This window comes from Octopus bimaculoides, chromosome 1 (genome assembly GCF_001194135.2).
Source record: "Octopus bimaculoides isolate UCB-OBI-ISO-001 chromosome 1, ASM119413v2, whole genome shotgun sequence".
In the NCBI taxonomy this organism is placed as follows: domain Eukaryota; kingdom Metazoa; phylum Mollusca; class Cephalopoda; order Octopoda; family Octopodidae; genus Octopus; species Octopus bimaculoides.
The window spans coordinates 69738735-69746046 of NC_068981.1; positions in this window are offsets into that span (position 1 = coordinate 69738735).

Genomic DNA, 7312 nt, shown 5'->3' on the forward strand with positions numbered 1-7312 from the left:
ATATATATATATATATATATATACTTGCTTCAAGGGTGTGTTTTTCAGTCATATTTAATATTTAATATTTAATATTTTCTTTGTACATGCAATTAGGATGTTATTTACTGCTCTTATGTTTTTTACGATTCTTGTTTGTCAAAGCACAATTTCTAGTGGGTGGTTGAACAATTAAGTATAAAAGCTGATGATGATGAAATTGATAACGAAGGGGATGAGAAAGAGGAGTATTGTGAGAAAGGATGATGATGATGATGGGGGGGTGCTAGTCTCGATGATGATGATGATGATAACGACAACGACGTTGACGATGATGATGATTAATAAGGTGAGGGATGAATAAATGGAAATGGCAGTAATGATATGAAACAGTTGTTTCGAAAGGTTGGTAAGATCGTAGCTCCAGTGGCGTAGGGGATAATAGTGAAGGTAATTATCATCATATTCATCGTCGTTATTGTCGTCGTCATCTTCAGAATCGCGTTCACCACTGGCTTCTTAATATCAACTGCATCGTGTTTTCTTCTAGTATTATTATCATTACCACTCTCATTATTAACTTCAACATATTCAGCGCCATAGCAGTTAATCTGTTTTTTTCCCTCTCTCTGTTATGTAAAACCTCGTGTCACAAAATTTGTACAATCATCATCGCTCGCTATCATCAGCACAATTTCTATTAGAACTGTTATTATTATAAACTTCATGCCATCAACTAGCATGGCACCTACATTGACTTCCACCCTCTTCATTGTTTACTACCGCGACAACCTCCGCAGCATCATTCCTATTGTAATAAAGAATATCAACTACATCATCATCAAATTCATCACCACTCTTAAAAACCCCAAATTCTCCATCTTGATATTCAGCTTCTATTCTATTGCCACCCATTTTATCATAACTGTTGGCGGAAATAACACATATTCAGCATCATGAACAACTTCATCCACTTCCAGAAACATCAGAATCCTTCCAGTATAATTATTGTTTTGCTCTTCTATGCAATTATCTTTCCATCTAGGCTTTACTTTGACGAAGTTGAAAGTGTTTGGCAACATCAATATTTTTTTAATAAAACATGCCAACTCACTTGTATGCAATTGTTGTACTAGTTTCTTACCATCCTTCGTTTCGCCACATTTTTGGTTCAGGAGAATATCTTTGTTACAAAAGTCTTGATTCCGAAATATTTCATAATATTCCGTCTGCAGTTTGTAATGGCAATCCGCTCTAGCATTGGATTTGAAAAATGAATGTAAAAGTTGTCCAATACTTTCTGTCAATTATAATCAAATTATAATTTAATCTAAAATTAAGCTGAATATTCTAATGACTCATATAGAAAGTTTGAATTTTAGTGTAAACATTTCTTCCATAGTTTTTCTCAATCTGATTCATTTCAACTTAATTCCAAGCTACCAATTATTCTGACTGCTGTAATAGAGTTAGGCAACAGATTCAGAGAATTGCCGAACATCTTCGTAATGCGAAGGCTGCTGAAAATGATTCATAAACATATTTCTTGAGAAGGTACGATACATTCACCGTAATGTATAAAATGATAGTTAAAGAGATTTCGAAAAGCATATTAATAATGATCGTTCTTTCCCTCAAGCGAAAAACTAATATTTCCTTTATAAACAATCATAAAGAAGTGCATGGAATGTAAACGTTATTTATATTTCATAGATATAAACGAAGAATACCCGTTCTGCAAGTAAATAAATATTATCTTTATTTTTATATAGGGGATGATCTTCCCTAGGGGAAGAGTAATTTAGGTTCTTCATACTTTTATATTATACAAAACATAGTGGGAGATGATTTCCCTCGTACACGATTTATATATATATTCATGCGCACTAAATGATGGGTATCAATAGGATTCCAGCTTTAGAACATAAAAGATGAGTTTAGTTTGCTGCCTCATCGAGGTTTGCCACTTACGATACAGAATTAATAAACACGGTATTACTCTCCTTCATATAAGAACTCTTAAGTTTAGATGTTCTTTCTAGTACTGCAGGTGTGTGTAACTAAATGAATATTACCAACAAATGTCGATAATATTTATTGAATAGGAACTGAGTATTAGGTATTATTACCGTGTATTATTATCTTTAAACTGCAATTGAAACTTGGAGTGGGGGAATATAACAGAAACAACTTTCATTTCTAAAGGAAACAGGGTTATATCAAATTGCATCGCTTTCACACAAAAACAAATTCAAATCTCTCAAAACAACACCTAGAAACAGTACCCTAGATACTATCAACTCATTATTAACATGATAAAACACACCCGAAGTTTCAAGTCTAATGACGCTGTTGAGTTTTATCATGAATACTTGTTGGTTCCGAACAACTTGTAATAAAGTTCAATGTTCCAGAGGATATCATTTCTTGGGTTTCACCTCGATACATTCACAGATATAAGGGGTAGACTCAATATCACTATCACAAAAATTTATAAACGGACACTGGGAAAAACTGGTTATCGCACAATAATATATTTTCTATTAAAATTAATGTTCTGCCTGCTCACTGAAATTTCATATTGCATAGTTATACTGCATATTTATTTTTGTGACACAACATGGGGTCAAGCATGTTTTTAATGACATAGTAATGAAAATGCTTGCATTAGAGTGAATAGGATTAAAGACAGTCATCGGTGATTTAATGAGCATCGACCCGGGATAGAATCAAAGTCTATTAACCAAGAACACGAAATTTCTCCCGTCGATATTTTCTTTAAACTTCCATCAACGACGTATGAAACATACGTGTTAGTTTGAACTATGCTGCGATAGATAAACATCTACTGAATATAGTAAAACGCTGTGTGAGACAGACACAATAAGTATCAAATTGCCAATTGAACTCCATAGGCACACCAAATATAAGGATATTAAATGCATAGCTCGACCAGTCACTGATAAAAATATTAATTTCATTTTTCTTCTTTCTGAATTACACGACACTCATCTCTATTTGCATACGTGCCAAGCAACCGCGTACTCTTAATAACTTAAATATATCTTGAAATAAAAACTTACATATAGCAGGAAATGCAAGTTGTTCATTTCCCGCTACAAAAGCGATGGAGTGTGACGGGAAACATTTATCATACACTGATACTATTGCAACGGCAGCAGCATCGGGCAGAGTCCATCTGAAGAGGAAGAGTCAGGTGTACACACATAGGTATAACATCGACTAATCATTGTCAAAACAAGCAAGAGCAAAGCAAAAGAGCTTTTAGGTGGTAAGTAGCGTCCAGGGTTAATTTAATTGAAGTTTGGCGTTTGTTGTAGTCTCTTGAGCTAACTGCGACATCTACTCAGTAATAATATTTCTAACATTTACACATACACGGTCCAGTGAATGTTCATACAACATAGGTATACAGCCGCCGCACACAAACACACACACATACATTTGCATAAGTATATATGTATGTATATATATATATATATATATATATATATATATATATATATATATATATATATATATATATATATATATATATATATATATATAGGGAGGGAGGGAGAGAGAAGGGAAAGGGAGAGCTATGTATTAGTGTGTGTGTGAGCGTTGTTGCTTGTGTGTTGTGTGTGCGCACATGCGCGTGTTTTGTGTGTGTGCCTGTGTCTGTATTTGTGTGCATGTGGGAGGGTGTCTGTGACTGTCTACACCTACGTGACTGCCTTTTGGAGAATAAGTTTCGATTCTGAAGTTTGCTAATATCTAATTTGCAAAGTAGATTCTTGGACACACGATAATTTTGATAATAATATTCTAGGGGAAAAAAATATACAAACAAGACATACACCTGAGATCATATATCTATATCCATGCAACACATATAGACATGCATACACATATACACAAACACACGAACGGTCACACATGCATGCATACATACATATATATTTATACACACACGCACGCACGCACACGCACACACACGCACATATATATATATATATATATTTCATACATTAATGGAATAACTAAATATTGTGCACTTCTTCTGGTTTACACTTTCTCTACGCCCGCTTGCTTATTAGCTCTGTATAATTTATTTATACACATTCATAGCATAAAACATTCAGATACAATTCTACGCAAAGGTTTCATTGCTTTTAGCTTCAATTGACAGACATATCTATACTTAGAATCATTCTTTTTTTTTTTTTATTCTGCCAAACTTCATGGTCTAGTCCTTTGTTAACAGCTTGCTGTATTTCCTGATATTACGTTGTGGCATATATGAATAAATGAGACACAACCCAATGGTTACTACTGTAAGAGAAATTATATATTTAAGAATATGGTACATAAATGAGTTAGGGCTTCACTTTGCTCATTTCAGGCATTATTTGGTCCTTATATTTTCATTCTTATCATTACTAATTTTTTATACAAACATCAAAATATTAATATTTGTTTCTAAATGTAATACATAATACCTTTAATATATAATACATACATCTTCGTCAAAATTTTAAATTCTCTATAACCCCGATATCCAGATATACTTCAGCTCCCATCTAGAAATAATATGTCAATATTCTATTTATAATCACATCGATAATGCCGGAGCATTTCAACAAATTTCGTTATGTAAATGGGTACCTCGGAGTACATTCCTATTAGTAGCAGATCAAAAAGAGTACAGAAGAAAACCACGGGGAAGCGCTGATGTATGGTATATCGCTAGTCTTATATTCAGTTACGTACGAATAAGGAAGGTGGACGTAGATTTTGTCTGGATAGATTAACAGAATGCCTACATTAATATTTGACAGTCCTGGGACACGCTCGGAATCAATGAGAAGACTGGCGACTGGCACTTATTTTCTTAGAAAAAGAGATGAAATCATTCAAAAAAAATCCTTAGGAAATGCTAAAAAAAATAAAACACTGGGTAATATTTTAGCCAGAATCGCTCTACACATTACTATTTGTTATTGTATTCATCCCTCTGACAATAATAATTAAAAACCCAGCCCTGCGTAAGACGTTGATAAAAGTAGGGTTAAAATGATTCATCTACTATATATACGGATGACTCTAAATCGTATACAAGAAATTAAAAAGACGCGAATTCTTTAATTCAAGTATTAACGATATTTACCAATGATATCGCTATGCATTTTTCGGGGTAAATATTTACCCAATTTTAGTTGGAAAAGAGGCCGCATGTCTAAATTTTATGATATAAATATACCATAAGATGATACCATTGGATCGCTGAGAAGTTATGAGGGATACAAGTAGGAATGTAAGGTAATAAAAAGAGAACTGAATGGGGTTATTCTCTATATGTATATATTCCAGAACAGTCATTTTTAAGATGATATTCAATATTATTCTATTAACATTTTAACGCACTGGGAGGTATCACCTTGACGGCAATTTATGGCAATTTATGGCAATTTCTGATCACATGCATTATGTCGTCTACATAAATGTGACATATTCCGCATTTTCGTTTGCATTTTGGGGCTCCAGAGGATTCACTGACTCCTCGGCTCATAAGGTGTCGAAGTAATTGCCTGACCTTGACTTGAAAATGCATAGGCTTCGAAGTAGGATTTGAAGTGTCGGTCATGAGTTCAAGAAAGGCTGCACTTCATGTCGATATTAGTATCATCCACATGTTTTCAGGAAAATACCTATGCGTATTTCGCATGTTTTTTTGCACGCTGAGTCTTTCGTCTCCAATATTTTTCAAGTATATTATTCTATATTTGTTTTAGGGTGGGATGGGAAGTCATCAGGAGGAGAGTTCTTGAAAGGCTCACTGTTGGCTTACTGGATTATTTTTCTGCTACTTAAGCAGGTACTCTTGGAGAGATACAATTTCGGCATTGGAAATATATCTGCTCTAATCTCAAGTCTTTTACCTACCTTTTCTCTTGTTGGAGACTGTGGACAACACTATCTATTGGATGTTTCCTTGTATTGACATGCCTATAGGGTGAATTTGCTCTACAGAAAAGCTAAGTATCCCAAACGTTAGCATCATCACTGGTACTGCAAGTATATAGTGGAACATAGTCCTGCTGTAAAGGAAGAGAACTCACTGCCATATATTTTTGTTTTTAAATCAGGTGTAACACTTTCTGGTCTAACTTCAAATATTAGTAATTTACTGGTATTTTTAAGCTTCTTCAGAAAATGTTTTCAGAATAATTTTACTGAGAGAGATATCAGACTTATAAAGAAATTAGCTTTTATATATTCTTTTCTATTCTAGGCACAAGGCCCGAAATTTTGGGGGAGGGGGCCAGTCGATTAGATCGACCTTAGTTCACAACTGATACTTAATTTATCGAACCTGAAGGGATGAAAAGCAAAGTCGACATCGGCAGAATTTGAACTCAGAACGTAAAGAAAGACGAAGTACCGATAAGCATTATGCCGGGCGTGCTAACGATTCTGCCAGCTCACCGCCTTGTAGATTTTATATATTATTTACAAAGCAGCTTCGTAATAATTCAAACCAACCAGTTTTAAAAAAGGAAATTAGTATAAATAAGTCGAACAGAAAATCAAAATAAAATCATGCCCAATATTGAAATAAATACATAATGTATGTATAACTCCGCAATATATCTATTTAAAAATTGCGTTCTTGCAATGGGGCCATGCATAACAATGCGTACATTACTGATATATGTTAAGTAGGAACATGAAATACAGAATAAGTGAGATACGCTTACTGTGTATACCCTTCATGATATAGAAACAGTTGATACTCGGAAACACAGTCATCAGTGGTACAAATATTCAAGGTGAGTGCTTGCATTACCAAAATGAACATTAAAACTTGAATTTAAAATGAACTCCATAAATTAGCTTCAGAGTAATTATAGATATGAATATCAGGTATTTCGTTCAAAATTATTTTGTGCAAAACAATTAACAGCGGAAAAAGACAAAGCAATATGGTGCAATGACATAATGACATAGTTAACTTACACTTAATTATATGAACAGAGAAAAAGAAATGAAATTTAATACTGTTTTACAGGAATGAGATATTAAAGTAATTATAGGAGTAGATACCTCGCAATTGTAACAATTGTAACGTGGAAAGAGATTGGCAAGGAGAAATATCAGGTGTGAAGCAATTTAGTGACACGAACAATACGTGTATGTGCTTATGTAAGCATGTATGTATATATACTACATATATATATATATATATATATGTGTGTGTGTGTGTGTGTGTGTGTGTGTGTGTGTGTATATATACATATATATATATATATATATATATACATATATA